This window comes from Pezoporus flaviventris, unplaced genomic scaffold, assembly GCF_033815535.1.
Source record: "Pezoporus flaviventris isolate CSIRO_AGI_PZ_B2104156 unplaced genomic scaffold, CSIRO_AGI_Pfla_v1 ptg000078l, whole genome shotgun sequence".
Lineage (NCBI taxonomy): Eukaryota > Metazoa > Chordata > Aves > Psittaciformes > Psittacidae > Pezoporus > Pezoporus flaviventris.
The window spans coordinates 1025083-1046464 of NW_026892626.1; the positions used below are offsets into that span (position 1 = coordinate 1025083).

The 21382-nt window shown below is 49.3% G+C and overlaps 1 protein-coding gene across 1 annotated transcript in view; it reads right to left on the reverse strand.

Moving 5' to 3' along the window:
• CUNH8orf33 (chromosome unknown C8orf33 homolog) overlaps window positions 1-21382 on the reverse strand; it is a 212552-nt gene that overhangs the window by 80593 nt on the left and 110577 nt on the right. The window lies entirely within an intron of this gene.

The window sequence follows — 21382 nt, forward strand, 5'->3', positions numbered from 1 at the left end:
ATCCCCAGTTATGAAAAAAAAATCCATAACCCAACTATATTCTGAAGATCTGCAGTGGAGAGTGGATTTAGCTCAGCTTACTTGCTGAGGGTTAGTAAAACAGGCCCTTGTCCTGTTAGGTACAAATGTTTGAACTAATTTGATGAACATTATTTTTCTTTGCAAATGAATGATACTCAGTTCAGCAGATTTTCAAATAACCCAATTTTAGTTTCCTGCAAAATACAGTCATTACAACTTCGTGTTAATTCTCCCTTTAGTTGTTTTTCCCTGAAAAACGTAACAAAATAATTCACTGTTGGTGCAGCTACACCAAAGTACGTAGACCTCACAGCAGCTTTCCAATATCTGAAGGGCCCTAGAAGGTGCCAGAGAGGGACTCTTCATCAGGGACTGTAGGGATAAGACAAGAGATAATGGGTTTAAACTGAAACAGGGGAAGTTCAGGTTTAATGTAAGGCAGAAGCTCTTCTCTGTGAGGGTGGTGAGCGCTATCACAGGTTGCCCAGAGAAGCTGTGGCTGCCCCATCCCTGGCAGTGTTCAAGGCCAGGTTGGATGGGGCTTGGAGCAAGCTCCTCAAGTGGAAGGTTAGTGGAAGGTGTCCCTGCCTGTGTCAGTGGGGTTGGAACTGGATGACCTTAAAGTCCCTTCCAACCCAAACCATTCTATGATTCTATGGAAGTTACACCTATGGGCTAACATAATGTAGACTCCAAGTACAATTAAGCATGTTCATTAATGCAGACACTGGCAAGCTATGAGATTTGAGCCTCTTTCCTGAGTCAGTGAGAATAAATAACGTGGTCTTTTGTGATGTGTCTAAAAGCTCAGGTAATTATCTTCTAACTTTAAACGTTATGCAAGAGGAGAATAAATGAGATATGGTAAAGTCTAAAAGTATGAACACCACAGCTAGGAGCACTTTCATATGCTAATCTAATTTAAAACAGTTGATTCCACAGCTGGACATCTCCAGCACATACTTCCACCAATACACATGGACTTCAAGCAAGTCAATCATTAATACAGTGCAATTAAATCTATTTTTATATCAGAAAGAGCACGTGACTGACTGGGCAAGCACTAGAAGTGCAAATGGCTGGAGATCAGCATCAACCAGACAAATACCACTGCACCCCTGCCACAACACACCGCATGCAAATGTGTCACGATACTGCAAATTAAACCTGACAATAAAGGAATCCCCAAACAAGAAGACATTCAAAAGAAACTCTGGTTCTTTGGCTCTCAGTCACAATTCAAGGTTATGTATAGATGGCCTAGAAATAGCTATTTTTCTCTCAAATCATTAACACAGTTTATCTATTTTGAGTGTTACCATACAGCATGCATTCAAGACAACCTAACACCACTGTTGTAACAGCTTCTCCAACGTAACAGGCAGGGCAGGGTATATCCTAAAGAGCCAGAAGAACAGCAAGGACTAAATTTGTGGTCTGTTACCAATAATTTGCTTCCCACTAACTCAGCTTCAGCACTAAAGCAAAGGCATTAATTTGCTTGTCACTAACTCAGCTTCGGCACTGAAGCAAAGGCACTCAGGATCTAACCAAATGCCAGGGTAGCAGCATCAGATCGCAATAATCTTGGTGTGAGACATGGCGAGCAATGTGGACTGTTCTGCTTTACTTGCTTGCAGGGTTGTTATAGTGCAGGAATAGCTGGTGTTTTCATTTTTCTTTACAGCTTAGATTATAAGGCTGGCCAGTGAAGGATGCTCTGCAAGATTTCAAATGAACAGAATGAAGAAGCAAAGACAGCCATGGGGAGAAAACAAATGCTGCAGTAAAATGAGAGAGCTGGGAAGAGCCCAGGTGCTTAACTACATGATGGATCCACAGACAGCCTGCTAGAAACATTTACTTGGCACTATTTAATTATTAACAGCAAAAGAGAAGCAGAAAGCTGCTTTCCCTTGTGTTCACATTCTAGCTGCAAGAAGACCTGCAAACTTTCAAATATTAATGACAGAAAAGACATTCAGTACAAAGATTCCTAATCATGGTGCAACACTATCCACAACCATTTTGCACATTACAAAGGACATGTCATGTATTGCTTGGGAGCAACAAAGAGCCAACATAAAATGTCCTTGGATTAGAGCTATCAGTGCTGTTCCTACAAAGTAACTATCTTTGAGAGAAGTGTTTTGCAACATGGCCTTAACTGCTAGTGACTGCACAAAGAAAGAAATTCTAACAGGGAGGGAATTCCCTTTTCTGGGAATTCAGAGCCCTGGATGTGATCCACGTCATTTCTGTGCTCTGGGTATTCCTGGATAATCTGACACACTACTAGGATTTCCTGTGAGCCAGAAAAGCTTTCAGATGCTTCAGCTTCCTGCAGGAATTGCACATAAAACCACAAGGTTTTTAGATGGTACAGTGCAATATGGAACCACCCACTTCCCTCTCGTCACAGGCCCAGAGCACTGCAAGATTTCATCCACCCACGGGGCTAGACTCAGCCATGCACATAGCATCTTCGCAGTTATTTCTCTCCAGTTCATGGGCCCAGAAAGGCCAAGGAATATTTCAGCAAGTTCTAGCTAAGCCCTAAACACTGTGTTCAGCTGAGAAACATTTCAGCAGCCCCATATCCCAACAGCAACCTGCTTAAGGATGTGCTGTACATACATACATATTTATGTTAGGGATAGGCCGGAGAGCACGGAACTCTGTCTGGGGACAGTTGATCAGTCAACAGAGAATTTGTGGGTGAGGGTTAAAGGGAGAGCAGCGATGGGAGACATTACTGTGGGGATCTGTTACAGACCGCCTGATCAAGAGGAATCTGTGGGTGAAGCACTCTATAGACAGATAGGAACAGCCTCACGCCCACAGGCCCTTGTTCTCATGGGGGACTTCAACCACCCCACTATCTGCTGGAGGGACGGTACACCCCGGCACAAGCTATCCAAGAGGTTCCTCGATTGTGTAGAAGACAACTTCCTTCTGCAAGTAATAGAGGAGCCGACAAGGAGAGGTGCCATGCTTGACCTCGTGCTCACCAACAGGCAAGGGCTCGTTGGAAATGTGACGCTCCAGGGCAGCCTTGGTTGCAGCGATCATGAGATGGCCGAATTCGAGATCCTCAGGACAGTGAGAAGAGTCTGTAGCAAGCTCACTGCCCTGGACTTCAAGAGAGCAGACTCTGGCCTCTTCAGGAACCTGCTTAGTAAGGTTCCATGGGATACAGCCCTAGAGGGAAGGGGGGCCCAAGACTGCTGGTTGGTATTCAAGGATCACCTACTACAAGCTCAGGAATGTTGCATCCCAACTAGAGGGAAGTGCAGCAGGAGGGTCAGGAGACCTCCTTGGATGGATAAGATGCTGCTGAGGAAAATTCGAAGGAAAAAAGAGGCTTATAAAAAGTGGAAGCAAGGACAGGCAGCCTGTGAAGAATACAGAGCTGCTGTCTGGGAAGCTAGGGACCAGGAAAGGAAAGCTAAGGCCCAGTTAGAATTAAACTTGGCTAGGGATGTGAAGGGATTCTATAGGTACACTGCAAATAAAAGACAGACTAGGGACAACATGGGCCCTCTCCGGAAGATATCAGGAGAACTGGCTACCCTGGATTTGGAGAAGGCTGAGGTTCTTAACGACTTCTTTGCCTCAGTCTTCACTGGCAAATGCTCCTAACATACCACCCAAGTCTTGGAAGGCAGATGCAGGGACTGTGAGAATGAAGACCTTGGGCCCACTGTAGGAAAGGATCTGGTTCATGACCATTTTAAAACTCTGAATGTGCACAAGCCCATGGGACCCGATGAAATCCATTCGCGGGTCCTGAAGGAGCTGGCAAATGAAGTTGCTAAGCCACTGGCCATCCTATTTGAAAAATCATGGCAGTCAGGTGAAGTTCCCGATGACTGGAAGAAGGGCAATATAACCCCCATTTTCAAGAAGGGGAAAACGGATGACCCGGGGAATTACAGACCAGTCAGTCTCACCACTGTGCCTAGCAAAATCTTGGAGCACATTTTCCTGGAAGGCATGCTAAGGCACATGAAAAACAACAAGGTGCTCGGTGACAGCCAGCATGGCTTCACTAAGGGGAAATCCTGCCTGACCAGTTTGGTGGCCTTCTATGATGGGGCTACGGAACTGATGGACAGGAGTAGAGCAGCTGACATCACCTACTTGGACTTGTGCAAAACGTTCAACACTGACCCACATGACATCCTTGTCTCTAAATTGGAGAGACATCAGTTTGATAGATGGACCACTCGGTGGATAAGGAGCTGGCTGACTGGCCGCACACAAAGAGTTGTGGTCAATGGCTCAATGTCCGGTTGGAGACCAGTAACGAGTGGTGTCCCTCAGGGATCGGAGTTGGGACCGGTCTCATTCAACATCTTTGTCGCTGACATGGACAGTGGGATTGAGTGCGCCCTCAGCAAGTTCGCCGATGGCACCAAGCTGTGTGGTTCAGCTGATAGGCTGGAGGGAAGGAATGCCATCCAGAGCGACCTTGACACGCTTGCAAGGTGGGCTGATGCCAACCTGATTAAGTTTAACCATGCCAAGTGCAAGGTCCTACAGCTGGGTTGGAGCAATCCCAGGCACAGCTACAGGTTGGGCAGAGAAGAGATTCAGAGCAGCCCTGCAGAGAAGGACTTGGGAGTGTCGGGTGATGAGAAAATGAACATGAGCTGGCTTCAGTGTGCGCTCGCAACCCAGGAAGCCAACCGTATCCTGGGCTGCATCAAAAGGAATATGACCAGCAGGTTTGAAGGAGGTGATCCTGCCCCTCTACTCTGCTCTCGTGAGACCTCACCTGAAGTATTGTGGGCAGTTCTGGTGTCCTCAACATAAAAAGGACATGGAACTGTTGGAAAAAGTCCAGAGGAGGGCCACGAGGGTGATCAGGGGACTGGAGCACCTCCCGTATGAAGACAGGCTGAGAAAGCTGGGGCTGTTCAGCCTGAAGAAGAGAAGGCTGTGTGGAGACCTCATAGCAGCCTTCAGTGTCTGAAGCGAGCCTATAAGGATGCTGGGTAGGGACTCTTCATTAGGGAATGTAGTAATAAGACAAGGGGTAACGGGTTAAAACTGAAACAGGGGAAGTTTAGATTGGATATAAGGAGGAAATTCTTTACTGTGAGGGTGATGAGGCACTGGAATGGATTGCCCTGGGAACTCGTGAATGCTTCATCCCTGGTGGCGTTCAAGGCCAGGCTGGACAAAGCCTTGGGTGATATGGTTTAGTGTGAGGTGTCCCTGCCCATGGCAGGGGGGTTGGAACTATATGATCTTAAGGTCCTTTCCAACCCTAACTATTCTATGATTCTATATATCTCAGTAAGTAGTTCCTAGATAAAGACCAACACAAGATTAAACTTGTAATAAAATTTTATGTTTGTAGAAAAGATTACAAAATATTCCAATTTATGTACACTCCCAATCACAAACACAGGCTGGGGGAGACTGGATGGAGCAGCCCTGAGGAGAAGGACCTGCGGATGCTGGGTGAGGAGAAGCTCCCCATGACCCTGCTTCAGTGTGTGCTTGAGCCGTGAACCTCCCTTTGTGCTGGAATGCATCCCCAGAGCGTGAGCAGCAGGTTGAGGGAGGGGATTCTCCCCCTCTGCTGCACTCTGGGGAGACCCCCCGGCAGTCCTGCATCCAGCTCTGCGGCAACAACACAAGAAGGACGTGGAGCTGTTGGAGCAAGTCCAGAGGCCACGAGGGCTGGAACAGCTCTGCTCTGGAGCCAGGCTGAGAGAGCTGGGCTGGTTCAGCCTGGAGAAGAGAAGGCTCCTTAAGGGGAGACCTTAGAGCAGCTTCCAGTGCCCAAAGGGGCTACAGGAAACCTGGAGAGGGGCTTTGGACAAGGGCCTGTAGAGATCGGATAAGGGGGAACGGCTTTAACCTGACAGAGGGGAGACTGAGATGAGCTCTTAGGCAGAAGTTCTTCCCTGTGAGGGTGCTGAGGCACTGGCACAGGGTGCCCAGAGAAGCTGTGGCTGCCCCATCCTTGGCAGTGTTCAAGGCCAGGCTGGATGGGGGTCGGAGCAACCTGGTCTAGTGGAAGGTGTCCCTGCCCTTGGCAGGGGGCTGGAACTGGATGAGCCTTAAGGTCCCTTCCAACCCAAACCATTCTCGAGGAAGAAGCTGCAGAACACAGGTGCTGCGTTTCGAGAGCTCTTATGTGAAGAAAAAAAAAACGCTCCTTTAACAGGGACCATCTGACAAAGCGTAGCTGTGCGTCTCGGCAGCCTCACCAGCACCCGCAGGACCCGCTGGTGGCTCACCCGGGTCTTGACCTATTTTGCAGCAGCAGCATCATGAGCTGCAGCCACGCCACGAGCTGATCAAACGCTTCTCCGGATCTCCTCGAACTGCACAACCCAAGGTGGAGAGCCCGGGCGACACTGGCCCAAGGAGAGTGGACAGCGCCAAGGGCTGCCGCCGCTGCCCTCGGAACAGTGCCTCAGGCCCGCGTCCCGCCCCTCCCCAACAGCTCCCACCTCGCAGAACAGGCGGCGACCCGCGGCCCTACACCAAGAGAGGCCGAGCGCGGCGCCCGCGTAGGTGGCCTGACCATGGCAGGGGCCGGGGAAAGGCCCCCTCCGGTCCTGCCCAAGGCGCCTCCGAGGTCCCTGTTACCAATTCCTCTCTCCCCTTCCCTAACCGTGTCCCGATGCCAGCGGAAGCCCACCCGCCACGTCCCGCCCTTACCAGGGCCACCTCAGCACCGCGGCCGCCGTCAGGAGCTGGCAGAGGGGAAGCGGGGAGGGGGCGAGCGGGAGCGGCGCGCATGCGCACAGGCCACGGCGGCGGGACGGCTGCGCGCATGCGTTCTGCAGGGTGGTGCGGGCACGTGTGCTGTGTCCCGATGTTGAGGGAGAGCGGGTGGGGGGGCGTGCGGCGGTCAGGGGTCACATGGGGGGGCTGTGAGGGGTGATATGCGGGTAACATGAGTGGTGACAGGGTATGAGGGGTGACACGGGGAGTGACATGAGGAGTGATGTCAGTGGTGGCATGAGTGGCTATGGAAGGTGATGGGGATTGTGAGGAATGTCGGGTGTGCTTTAACGGGTTGAGTGGTGAGGGAGGATAGTGAGGGGGTGTAAGGGATTGGGGAGTGTGTAGTGTGAAAGACAATGATGAGTGGCTCTCAAGAGTGATCATGAGGGGGGGCTTTGAAGGGTCAGTAGGGTGAGGGGTGATGGGAAGTAAGGGATTAGAAGCAGTGAGAGGTAACAGGGGCTGTGAAGGGTGATTGTGGGGGGTGATATGGGACTGTGTTGAGGGGGTGGGAGGTGACAGGCAGTGGATGGATGGTGCTGTGCTATGAGCAGCAGGGCTGTGGGATGCATCTGTGCTGGGTGAGGAGGACTCAGGCTTGTGAGTCTGTGCTGGAGGCTGCACTGTTCACTGACCCTGCAGAGCTTCAGGTGGAAATCAAAGTGAAAAAGAGAACAAAACTGACAGAAAGGAGATTGAGATGAGCTCTTAGGCAGAAGCTCTTCCCTGTGAGAGTGCTGAGGCGCTGGCACAGGTTGCCCAGAGAAGCTGTGGCTGCCCCATCCCTGGCAGTGTTCAAGGCCAGGTTGGACAGGGCTTGGAGCAAGCTGGTCTAGTGTAAGGTGTCCCTGTGCATGGCAGGGGGTTGCAACTGGATGAGCTTTAAAGTCCCTTCCAACCCAAACCATGCTATGATTCTATGAAATCCATTGTGCAGTTGTTGCTTTAAGAATATTTTAAGATCCTAATAGTTTTGTGCATAGTAACAATGTGGCGGTTTTGTTGGTTTTTTTTGTTTGTTTTTTTTTGTTTTTTTTTGAAGGCTTGAAATGGCTAGGAGACAAATGGGTTCGTTTCAAAGATGAAGGACTTCCATAGTGTTTATTTGACTTGACTTGGCAGCGGCCTTCTCTTTATGGCTGGATAAATAACTGCCAGATTAAAGATTATTAACTAGGAATGCTTAAGTGTCCAATAAAGTACTAATCTTTTATATGGGGGTGTAAATGTACTCAGCTTGGTAATGCAAACTTTTGCCAAACAAGATAACAAATCCTTTTCCCGGAAGGTTTACAATCTAAAAGAAACCACAAAGGACCACAAGGAAAGTAGAAGACATGGTAATGAAACATAAAACATAAAGCACAAAGAGGAGTTGTAGCCATTGCAGCTGGATTTTAAACAGGGTCTTGAGGTTTTTTTTCATATTTATCTTACAGTTACTGGGCAGGGGCCAGAAGGAAGGTAGACACGGCATCCATTGTGCCAGGGACAAATGGTGAGCAGGGTTGTGGGCATTGGTGTGGCTGGGCTGGGTACCCTGTCTCTTGATGAAGGCTGGTGCTGCAGGAGGCAGGGGGGCCAGTCCACTGTTCCAAAGACTGGCTACACTCGTGGTGTTTCAGAAGAGCTAAGCAGAGGAGGCCATGGAGATGCTGTGAGGGCTGAAGCAGCTCTGCTCTGGAGCCAGGCTTAGAGAGCTGGGCTGGTTCAGCCTGGAGAAGAGAAGGCTCCTTAAGGGGAGACCTTAGAGCAGCTCCCATTGCCTAAAGGGGCTACAAGAAACCTGGAGAGGGGCTTTGGACAAGGGCCTGTAGAGACAGGACAAAGGGGAATGGCTTTAACCTGACAGAGGGAAGACTGAGATGAGCTCTTAGGCAGAAGCTCTTCCCTGTGAGAGTGCTGAGGCGCTGGCACAGGTTGCCCAGAGAAGCTGTGGCTGCCCCATCCCTGGCAGTGTTCAAGGCCAGGTTGGATGGGGCTTGGAGCAACCTGGTCTAGTGGAAGGTGTCCCTGTGCATGGCAGGGGGCTGGAACTGGATGAGCTTTAAGGTCCCTTCCAGCCTAAACCAGTCTATGATTCTATGAAGCCTGTATTAATATGTGCTTTCTCCAAGGCTTCCCTGTGACTGGCTGGTACTTCCGTGAAGAGCAATGAACTCATGTCGCAGATGCACAGGACAAAGCCATTTCCAGAAACTGTGCTGAGGAATAATTTGTTTATCCAAATGTATTTGGAGATGTAATGCGTTATTTTGCTTTCACTTGTGTTTGGTTCTGTAGGGTCCTAGAGAGTACATAGACACATGGGAAGGATTATGTTCCGTATGCTAACTGAACTTGAGCTAGCAACAAAAGCATGTTTAGAAGAGGATGAAAGTAGATGGAGAGGTGTGGGAACAGGGTTAAGTGTGGGCAGTATTTGAAAAGGTTTTGTAGGAGGATGAAAAGCTTCCATCTGCCTTCAGTATTGATAGCATCTCTTCACTGTTGTATGTGTGTCCTCTGTATATTTGGGCTCATGGTGCCCCTCTGAGGTAAAGCAGTGCTGATATTCCCATGTTTCTTCAGGGAGCCTGCAGCAAAGAGAAGGTGTTCACAAAGCTGAGGACTGGCAGGCTTCAGAAATCAAGACCGCACACAGGGAGTTTGGACTTCAGGAATTTCTCTGCTGAAATGTGAACCATGATTTGAACTGAACATTACTGTTTAGCTAAAGAGCTGTCCTCAGTGTTCAGAAAGTAGAAATAATTGAAGGCTTTCTCCAAACCTCTGTACTGATGCTCAGCAGTGTGCTATCAAGGGATATTTTAGGTATATAATGGTGACACTCTTGCCACCCAAGTCTCTGTACTACCTGATGATTTTACCACTCTGTAACCCAGGTGCTGTAGGGGATAGAGTTCAAGGAAGCACAGCCTTGCACAGAGGGATGATCAATGCAGGAGGGGACCCTGTGTGATGGCAGGGTAAAAGAAGACAGGAGCCTGTTAGCTAGCAGAGGTTGAAAAAGTGGAAGATGATGCCAGAGTGGATGTTGTGTGCTGTTTTAAAACTTTGGAGAGACAGCTCTGTGAATAATCTTCACTAGCCTGGATTCAGGCTGTTGCAACGTGTGTGAGGTGAGAGAGGGCATGAAAACCATGTTTAACTAGCTGGTTGATGGCTGATGGGAAACATGACTGAATGCCTCTAGTTTTGTTCCTGAGAAGGGTGTTCATTGCTGGCTGCTTTACATGAGCCAAGTCGCTCCAAGGCTCTAAGTACTAAACTCTGCAGCCGATCAAATAAAGAGGAAGACCTCATGACCCCCTGGGCACTGAGGGCAATATGCCTGCAGGAGCTTTCTAGGGATAAATAAAAGATATCCCTTTTTAGGGCTGCAAATCAACAACTTCCCTGAGTTTTGGAGAACTTTCATGTGACATGAAGTAGGTAGGTCCACAAGTACAGTGTTTGGTGAAGCCTGTTTCCTATAGGTTTGTGTTTTAGGCTTCTCTCTATTCTCTGAAGACTAATAACGAGTGAAGTCATACTGATTTCTTTGTGTGGCGATGCTATTCCACATAACCATTCATTTCCCTAAAGTGTATTGCAACAGAAATTTCTCCAGTGCATGCAATTATGTACCTCATTTTCTTACAGAACCAGGCAGAGTCATGGTCCAGGCACTGGATGTAGTGGAGTCTTTTTGGCAGGGGCAGTGGAGGAACTGGAAAGCTGGATTGGGAAAGGACATGAAAGCAAGAAAAGGAAAGAGAGTGAGGAATGGCTGAGTGGGTGGAATGGGCTATCCCAGAGAAAAGCTGTCCATATGGGTGTCCAACATCCTTGGAAAGGTGGATAGCACTCCTAAGGTGGGCAGGAGTATGGCTGGAGGACCGGTAGAGAATGCCAGATGCATGCAAGGGACTTAGGCCAAAACCTGAGCTAGTGAAACTCTGGCTTTGCTGGTCCACTTTTGTGCTTGTTTGTACAGGGTTGCTTATATGGGAAACTGGTAAGCCTGGCAAAGTGTGACCTCCTGTGGGTAAAACCGGGAATTACCGTGGGATAATTAAGTAAATCGTTTCCTTATCCCGTGCCAGTATCTTAATGGAAGGTTTGCCCAGTGTTGTGAATCACCTTCTCTTCCACCTGCAGCAGCCAGACCTGCATCTGCCCTGCTGGATGAGCTGCTTGTGTTCCTTCTGGCAGTGAGGGTGAGGCTAAAGCCAAAAGTGCCAAAACTGGGAGAGTGCCGCTGGATGACACTAAAAAGAACACTACTGTGAAGGCAGCCATGTGTTTCCCTGGGACTCCAAGAAGTGCTCTGCATACCCTGTGTTATCTGTTGGGTTGGATAGGTTGCAGCCAGCTTTTCCTCTCTCCAGCTCTGGTATCTCCTGCCTTCTAGAGGCTGGCTGTCATCTTGTTGTACCATGAACACTGTGGGAAGGGTTGGCTTGTAGGACTGTGTGACCCTCTTGGCATGGACAAGTGATTTGTTAAGAGGGAATTAGCATCCTCCCTTCTGGATGACTTTAATTTCCCTTCACCATGAGGGGACCAGGACATAGCTGTGTGCTGAGAGTGTAGTTCACTCTCAGTATGTTGCATCAGGTGCTCCAGTGTATGATGAATGCCAGTTATCACCCAGCTTTGGCTGCAGGTTTTGCTGTCACATTAGATACCCAGTAGGGTCAGGTCCACAGAGATCCTTCTGGCTGGTGGGCAGCTTTGGTGCACTCTTGGCAGCTCCTCACTGGGTGAAGAAAGAGCTCATTGCAGAGGGATCTTGCACATGGCAGTTTGCCTCCACCCATGGAGTCCTGTCTGGTGACCTGCAGGGTCTTAGGGAATGGATTATTTTCCCAGGGCTTTTCCTGAGAGGCTGATCTTGGAAGAGTTTGGTTTATTCTCAAGTGCAGGTGTACTCCAGGGACCATCGGTGAGTCACACACTACAGACGTATGTATGTATGTATGTATGTATGTATAACAATATGCTGCTTGATTTATGCCCTGTGCTGTCTTTGATGTTGTCTTGGTCCCTTCTTTTCCCCTATTTTCCTCTGCAGCAGCCCAAACACAGTGCTGCATCTTCTTAGGGGACTTACTGTTTTTCACCAGTCAAAGCAGGATCTGTTTTTTTTCAGACATTGATGTCCTTCATAGCATTGTGCCTCTGCCTGGGCAGCTGGCTCTGGGTCTTGGGTGCAATTAGCACAGTGGGATGGAGTGGGTGAGGGGCCTGCAGAGTTCACAGCAGAGCTTACAAGTACAAAACCAGGTTGCGTTCAGATGGATTTGCTTTCTGAAGACTTGAGAACAGGCTGAGCCCACCTGGGTGAAGGATTAGAAGAGGGTGTCATGCCCAGGGGGCCTCTGGGTCTGACCCTGTGCCAGCCAAATGGCCAGGGCAGGTCCCTTGCTCATCCTGTCGAGTGCTTTGCACCAAACCCATGGCACTGGACACTCTCGGACCTGTCTGTGTCTCCCCTAGGGCAAAGCAGAACCTGCAACTAGTGATTCCAAAAGGTGTGAGATGGAGCCAGAGCAAAAGCAGGCTCTGTGGGTGCTCTGAGCCAGGCCTGGTCCTCGCACCTGTGCCAGAGCATGAATCACTGCTCTGTGCCGCTGCCCCTCACACCGCTGCACACTGTTTTCATTAGTGTGTGCTCTTGGGTTAAGAACCGGTCTCACTTCCAGCTGAACAAACACTTTCCATTGCATGTAAAATCCAGCCTCGTGCTAATAGGTGTCTTCCCCCGCCTCCCTCCCTTCCCTCTGCCACCTTTTGTGCAGTTGGCAGGACAAAAAAGTGGTGCTATTACCTGACTTATTATCGGCACAGGACTGTAATTTATGGCATATGCTTGATAAAGTGACATGCTGAAAACATTTATGGCCCACTTAGAGTCCTGCAGGGTGGTGGGGAGGGTGAAGGCTGCAAAGGGGAAGGCAGTTCCACCCTTGTAAAATACTGCACAGCCCAAAAGCTTCCTCTGCCTTCTGACAACAGCGCTATGTGCAGGTAGGCTCAGTGCCCCTGCCCACGGATGTCAGACCAGGTTGAGAGACTAGTGCCCCAGGCAGACGTAAAGCCTTGTCCTTAGAAAATATACAAATATACAGTTGTTGTCTCCCTTTGGGCATCTAATTTCCCATCTTTACTGATTCTGGTCCTGTACAGTCTCACCCCTCAGGCCAGCATCTCAGACCCTGCCTTCCTCATGTTCCTCATACATGTGGGCACCTCCTTCTTCCCCACAGGCTACAACACCCTGTCCTCTTGTGGAAGACTAAATGCCAGCCTGCAGAAGCTGCCCCATGTGCAGCAGATCTGAATAACTCCTCCTAAAGGCAGACATTAGAGCAGGTCAGCTGCTCTCTAGCAACCAGGTTCATGCTCTGTCTGAAGCAAACAACCTGATCATTTAGTTTGCCCCGTTTAGATTTGACCTGGAAATGTGCTGTGGAGAGAAGGGGACAAATGAGTTGTCATTGCTGTAGGTGGGCTGGATTTGAACAGCAATCTAGGGGGCAAGGGAAAGTCATTCCTGGCAGCAGTGACTTTTCCAGTGATTGAAGAGACTTGTGAGAAATGGGACTTTATGCCCAATCTTGTGACGTGTAGTATGAAAATTCGGCATGGAAAAATGATTTTGACACCGGACTATTTGGTGATTACTGAAAGTTAATGTTGGCTGCTGAGCTTCTCTCAGGAAAACATCATCGTTCATCTTTTAAAGGTACTTGGAGCTTGGCTGTCTGCCCTGACCAGTTGTTCTGATTCAAAGGCTGGGGAATCAGAGCATTGTCCAACCCATTTCACCAGCTTCAGGAGCCCACTTTTCCTGAAGCTGCTTGGTTGAAGAGAGCATTTGCTTGGCCTGCAGTGAGCCAGGCCCTTTGTACTCCATGGGGAAGGACCACATGGCAGTTTGTCCTTCGGGTTCAGTCTTTGACAGCTACTGGATGAAAAGCAGGTCTTATGGGCCTTCTGCATCAACAGTGCTGTACATGCATCTGTGTGCTGGTGCTAAATGAGATGTTCTGGCTGTGGTTACGTTGGTGGTCTCAGGTGCTCTCTGCTAGTTGCTCTCTGAAGGTTTACAAGATAAAACCTTGGGAATTGGATGATGCAAGGAGTTGTTTCATGCCCACAATGCCAAGCTAATGCCACTTCCAAACAGGTCATCACCCCTAGCTGCTGTTATTTGTGGACTTCCTATCCAAAGGGTCCCAAGGTTGAGATTTTGGTATGGAAGAATGCCTTAAGCTGGAGTTGCTTCACTCATGCTGTTGGTTGGGCAGAGTACATGTTTTCGATAGCATTCATTTCCTCAAACAGTAGCTGTCTAGAAGTTTGCCATCTGGTGTAATTTTGTCCTTTAAACTCCATCTGTGCTGTGCAGTGCAGAGACTGAAGCCTCCTGTGAGTGTATCAGCTCATTTGTCTTAAGCACTAGCGGATGGAGCAGGTTGCTCTGGAGCTGCTTCTATTATTTCTCCCTAGAACTTAGATACGCAGGTGCTAGACTGGGTGCTAAGATCAGAGGAGAAGAAAGCCACCCCTTGCACTTTTTGTGTAAATGAGGGATGGTGGGAAGCTCATGTTGTGTGGGGCTGAGCCACGTTTTGGCCTTGTTCTGTTGACTGACTTCCAGACTCAGTGCCTAGGTCAAATCTCTACCCAGATCCTAGAAAGCCCCTGCTTCCTCAGGCCGTGTGAAGCAAGATGGGTGGCACAGATAGGGCTGGGTCCCACTGATAACAGAGAAAAACCACATCTTGAAATGCTATAGTGTGTCCTGAAGGGTGAAAGCAGTTTGTCTGATAATAAAACCTCTGTTGAATGTGAGATTATTTGATGGGGAAAAGGGAGGGAGGGGGAAGTGGCAAAAAATACCTGTCTTAAGAGGGTTCACTGTATGTGCACCTGATAAACATCATAACATGGGATCAGCTTTCTTCTCTGCTTGCTTGGCTTTTGGCATGCGTAACCAGGCTCTGGCAGGCAGGGCAATTTCCTTCTCCCCAGGGTCGTTAAAAAAAGACTATTTCCCCATTTAAAGAGCAGGAGGGAGGTGGAGATGGAAAGGGAAGCAGAGCCAGGCAGTGGGCTAGCCTTGCCCAGGAGCCAGCAGAACCTTGGCTGTCCCACCCACACTGCTCTCCGCGGCGTTAGGCACGTGGGATAGAGGGGGCTGAATGGGTATGAAAGCGAACACACATCTGGAAGTTCCTCCAGTTAATTGGGCAATTATTCATACCACTCTTGCTGGAAGGAGCCTGCTACTGCGGAGCCAAAACCAACAACAACAGCCAGTGGGTGTGCTCTGGCCCTCGCGGGGCTGCGGAGGGCAGGCTGGGCAGGGAGGACAAGTCCCACTCATGGGCGGCTCAGCCTGGCACTGGAGGTGGGTGGCGAGGCACCCTGGGTGCAGCAGGGTGCTGGGGAAGTGTGTGTTCACAGCACATATGGGCCCCAGGTGAGGAGTGTGAAGCTGCCTCCCTGGAACACCATGAGAACCCAAGTCAACCTGTGTTGGGTTTTAGCTTGGCAGGCGGTAGTGTTGGTGGAGGTAGTCCAGGTCCAGCTGTGCTCTGTAACACTACTCCTCGTAAACAGTGGACCCACTGCCATTTCTGCCCAGCTCCCACCTGAGCAAGGCTCTGGCAGCCCCCGTTTACCTTTTCCATTCCTCCTCCTTACCTTTCTCACATCCCTGATTCCTCCTTAGCTCGACAGCAGTGTCACTGCATGTTCCCATCTCCTGCCATCTCTGGTAGCATTGCAGATGAAGGAGGGAGTGTGAAGCTGGCAAGCCTTGGCTTTGACAGTTCATTCCCTGTGATGTGCCTTCAGGATGGGAGCTGGGTGGGAATGCGTTTTCTCAGTCTCTGACTGAGAGGGTTTCCCTTCAGTGGAGTTAATGGTCCTCAGCAGATCCTCAGGGAGATGATGTGTAGGGATACTCTGGACACCATCAGCTTTGAAGCATTGTCTCTCCTTCTTCTCATCTCTAAATCTGGTGGGTTATGGGGTTGCTTCTGAGGCTGAATTCTCTGAGATTGCGTATCAGTAGGACAGACCACATCTTGAAAGCATTCCTCTGAACTGTGGGTGACTGCTGTTCGAGTGCTTTGCCATTCCCTCCTTGCTGCCAAAGCTCACAGGAAGCCTACCCCCTTCCAGCAGAATGTCTGTTACTGATAAAACCGATCCCCTTCTCCCAAGTTGTGTCTGCTGCATTTAGGTGGGGGTGCCATGTTCAGCCCATCCGCTTCCTGCTTTGCCTGAGAGTGCATCTCTGGCACTTGGAGCTATTGTGGCAGCCTCAGAAGTGCATGCAGCACTGGACTCCACCAGCATAATTGGAGCCAGCTCCAGCCAAGCTCAGCTGGGATGTAAAAGGAAAAGAGTATCCATTGTTCCCTCTTTCCTTGTCTTTTTTCCTCTGCCGTGAGGTGGGTCTTCTGCAAAGAGCTTTAGTGCCATTAACTCAAGATCTTCCATTGGATAATGTGAATCAGACAGACAGTTTGTCTTCAGCATGAATGTGCGAACATAAGCAAGGCTGTACTTGGTCACACCATGGAGCTGCCTTAGTGCAGGATCTTGTCCCTACCATTGCTGGAATCAGTGCTTTAGGAAAGGGCTTAAAACCATGCATGGCGTGTGTTGTCCTTCCTCTTCTCCAGCAGTCCATAGAGGTGATGAAAGGTTTATCTGGTGGGTGATCAGCTAATATTTTGCATCTTTGTCCTTTTTTGAAGTGTTTTAGAAGCAGCAATGGTGCTAACTCAGAAAGGCTTGGGGATGTAAAGTTCTCTGCGTGAGATTTAGTAGTGGTTTCAAAAGTGCTGTGAGGACATCTCACCATCAAGAAAACACTGGAGAGAGGGGAGCACAATTCCCGGTTTTACAGGACAGAGCAAAGAAGTTAAACAGCTTATCTGAAATCTCACTGGGAATCCTTCACAGAATGTGGTGTTGAAACCATATTCTTGGACTCCTGTGACTATCCGACTTTCCTCTTTGATAATCACCCACAAAGAGATCTAAGTTAGGATGGGAACTGATCACTGAGGAACTAATGCCGAAATAAAACTAACTGGAGTAAAAGCCTTCCTTACTGTCACGGTGGATGGCTGCACTGTAGAAGGAAAATATTGCTCAGGTGGAGAAGCCAACCAACCAAACTTGCTTTGTCTATGTTTAAACACTGGAAATGTTGCTAGGGTCCAGCTGAGTAAATACGATGCTGAAGGTGCTCAGAAAATCAAGGTATGGAGTGAACAATGAGAGCAGCACAGCATCAGGGAGCAAGGAGCAAGTCTGGGACAGGATCTGTGAAGCAGCCAGAAGGGACAGGGTGGAGGCACCAGCCATGTTGAAAGGATGGAAAAGGTAGGAGGGTGTATGGAGATGGGCATTGAAATGGAACAGCCAAGATACAAGCACCAAGGGACAGCTCTCGCTCTCACTGAAGTGAATGGACCAACTCCCATTGACGTCAATGAGGGTTGAACTGGGACCCTTGCGAGAATATATTGAACACAGACAAATCCAGCAAAGTCAAACCAGATGATGCACACCACTTAATATAGTCACAGGGAGCCTGTTGTGAAACATCCTAATAAGGCAGTTCTGTCAAGCAGCCATCTCCAAGCCCAGTAGGCTCCAGCCTAGGAGAGGAGCATGGGTGGCTGTGGTCCTGGAGAAGGCATGCCCAAGATGAAAGGCAGAAATGGCATGGGATACGTCCTCGTTGTGCTTGAACAAAACCCTGCTGGCAACCTTGTTTATGTGACCTCCATAGCTACCTTACCATACCCCTTGGTCCTTTTCTTGAGGCTTCCCTGTCCCACTGATGAAGCTTTCATGAAGCTGGAGGCATAGCCAGACTGGACAAATTACTGCAGGAATACGCTGCTGTACATCGGCTGATGGTGGGTGGCATATGTGTGCACATCCTTAATCCATGGCACATTCACATGGCAAGTGAATCCGAGTTAGCCAATGTGACAGAACCGCATTAAGCTGGCTGCAATGACTGTATTTGCATGAACTGAGCGAATGCACGTGGACTGTAACGCTGACATGCAGTAACTGATTACCACTTGATAGCCTGTTTGCATTCAGCCTGTGACTCATTGCCCCAAACTCTTCCCTTGCTGTGCTTCTCAGTCCCTTGTTCCAGGTTCCCAGTAGCTGGTTTTCTCCATGTCAGGGATGTCTGTGATCCTACCCCAGCTCCTTGTCTCTCCAGAGATTAGTTTTGACAGCTCTCCTGCCCTGCTCCATGGAGTCACAAGGATCTCCTCTGAGGACAGGCTCTTCTAAAACTCTCTCTAGCCAAGGGGTACTCAGGCAGCCAGCTCCCTATGGGGACCCAGGTCACAGCTCAGAGCATATTGACTCACTCCACAAATGCCTGTTCCTTTCCAACCCAGCAGGCCTCCTTTGGCACCACAACCCGACTCTCCTCTGTCTTTGTTCTCTAAAATTGGAGAAAGCAGGGAGTCAAGACAAAATGTTACCCTCTGAAAGCAAGAACATGCAAAGCACCCTAGTTAGGTTAGTGGGGACATCACAGAGTCATAGAATCACAGAGTGGTTTGGGTTGGAAGGGACATTAAAGCTTATCCAGTTCCAACACCCTGCCACTTTCAGGAACACCTTCCACTAGGCCAGGTTGCTCAAAACCCCAGAATTTGGGGTTGCCCAGCTCTGGGCAGTATCCTCTCTTTGGCATAGTGGGAATTTGGAAAAGGCAGAAGAGTTGAAAGGAGAGGCAAGATGAAATTACTAGTATGGATTATGAAACTGAAAAGAGAAGGAGCTGAGTTTCTGCATGCTCCTGAGAATGTGGGCCTCTGAAAGTGACCTTGTGCAAGACCAAGCCCTGGTTCAGGCTGACCAGCAGAGACTTCAGTGAAACCACACTTACTCTACACCATGTTGAAGCAGAATTCAGTCCTGAAAGTCCCATCTCCCCTAATCCTGTTGTCCTAGCTTTGGTATGAGAAAGGGGACAGATCTAAATCAACTGATACTCAGCCAGAAAATTCAAAGGAATAGGAAGAGAGCACTGGGATGGAGACAGGCAGGGGGCATTGTTGCTCTTAAAATGGTTCTGTGCTCTATGCGCAGCTCAGATGTTTGGGAAGGGTGAAATTTCACCCTTGATTCCCCTGGATAGACTGGGCTGCAACTTTGCCTTCCTTTTCATCCTGGATCCACTGAAACGGCAGCATCTTGGACAGGGACCAGCTTCCTTCATGTCAGAGTTGTGCGCTGGGGAGGAGCCCAGAGGGGACCCCTGAGCCTCAGCAGTGGGAGCAGGGACAGGCTACCTGCAGTGGACGTGGAGGCATTGCCTGAGCTTTCAGGAATGGAGTGAGGAAAGTCAAAGATCAGCAGTGCTGGAGTCAGCAGATGTGAAAGACTAAGGAAAGAGTGGGCTTGCTGCTCACTGGGACAGAGGACCTAGAAACAAGGGATGTGGAAAAGGACTCAATGCTTTTTAGACACTGGGACCAAGAATGTTTAGTGTCTTTATTAATGGCTTGGAGTCCATTCTCAGTGAGCTTACGGATGATACTGGATTGGGGGCAAGCAGTTGACATGCTGGAGGGCAAAGATGCTATTCAGAGGTGTGCTCTGGTTTATACTATGATGTGCATTTCAGGCTGTGGCCTGGCTTTTCTCAGCGGCCTGTGCTCCTATTTTTCCTTATTTATGGGCATATCATACAGTGAAGTGTAATTATTTATAAGACTGTTTTTTCTCTCTCCCTTGCCTCTCTGTATCAAATACTATTGCTCTCCATGTTCCACGACCATTCATTTTCTTCAGATACCTGCATGGGGATGTTTATTGACATGACAGCATGCAGCAGGCAGCGCTGCCAAAGTCAATGCATCCTGTGTTCCTTTAGGGCAGGCTGGGGCTGTCAGCTTTGTGTCTCCTGAGATACCAACACTGTTTGTTGACTTTGCCCTTGGCCAGTGTTAGATCAACAGTGAACTGTTGATCATTTTTGTGCTTCTTCCTATGAGCTGCTCAAGTGCTGCAGTGGGCACATCAGTCACTGACATCAGTTGTTTCCCCCAGATTTTGTTCCGAGTCTTTGGTGAGCCCTGTGAAAAAAAGACATCATCGTCTTTAAAACCTGCCTGGAAGGGTGAGAAAGTAGTGGCCCTTCCTGCTGTTCTGGGGCCAGGGCATGATTGGTGCTGCCTGGTATTTTTGGGTGCTGAACTCCCAAGGCAGGGGGCTGCTTCTTTCCATCAGATACTGGCATTCTTGGTCATTCTGTTTCTCAGCATTAACCTCTCTGTCTTATGGTGGTGGCAGCCTCAGTGCTAAACCAGAGGCAGCAAGGCTGAGCAGTCAGCTCAAGAAAACCTCCTCTCTCAGGGCTCTGTCTTCTCTGGTGGATCCTTTGGTGTCCTGGGAAGTGTGGGTCCTGCCTAAAGCTTCTGCATGAGGAGGACTTAGGGCAAGCTCTGTGTGCTGTTTTCTGGTGTCTGATAGAAGTTGAACTCTCACAGCAGCTTTCAGTGTGGGTTCCTCCCATGCAGCTGGTAGGAGAGAGGGATCTCGTGTTACAAATCAGGTCGGACCCTTAGCTTCTTGACGCCTCTATCTGGATTTGGGTAAAACTTGCCAATGTGTTCGCAAGTTGTTGGGGATGGATGGACAAACACAAATGGTGTGATTGCTTAAGTTTTGTTTCTATTGGAAACCATGCTGAAACGGCCAGCTCCACCATTCCCTATGGGATAACTCTGGAACAAAAGCATTGCGGGGGTAATGAGAACAATGCTTCCTGGTTGCTGGACAGGACCTTTTGCTGGTGTAAGCTAGTTCTGTGCCACTGGAACCAGCTTACAGATGCTGGTCAGCAGCAACCGGACTGAAATTGCAGGTCCTGCTGCTCCAGGATTCCAAAGAAATTTGCTAAGGCATGAACAGGCAGCCAGAGGAGAAAACTGGGGTAAGACACACTTGATTTTGGTCTTGGGGTTCTGTTAACAGAGAGCAAGCCCCACTAAGCACAGTGGGGACACAGAAGTGATACTAGTCATTTTCCCAGGGATGGAGTCTTGTAATGAAAAGAAGGAGAAGGGAAGGGAAGGGGAGGGGAGGGGAAGGGGAAGGGGAAGGGGAGGGGAGGGGTAGGGAAGGGAAGGGAAGGGAAGGGAAGGGAAGGGAAGGAAAGGAAAGGAAAGGAAAGGAAAGGAAAGGAAAGGAAAGGAAAGGAAAGGAAAGGAAAGGAAAGGAAAGGAAAGGAAAGGAAAGGAAAAAGGGGGATTTAGTCTGGAGAAGAGAAGGCTCAGGGGGTACCTCAATGCTCTCTACAACTACCTGAAAGGAAGATGGAGCCAGGTGGTGGCTGCTCTCTTTTCCCAGGTAACAAGCAACAGGACAAGAAGTAACAGCCTCAAGCTGCACCAGGGGAGGTTTAGGCTGGATATTAGGAACAGTGTGTTCCCCAAAGGGTGCTCAGGCGTTGGAACAGGCTGCCCAGGGCAGTGGTGGAGTCAGCGTCCCTGGAAGTGTTCACAAACTATGTAGACGAGGCCCTCAGTGACATGGTTTAGTGGTGGCC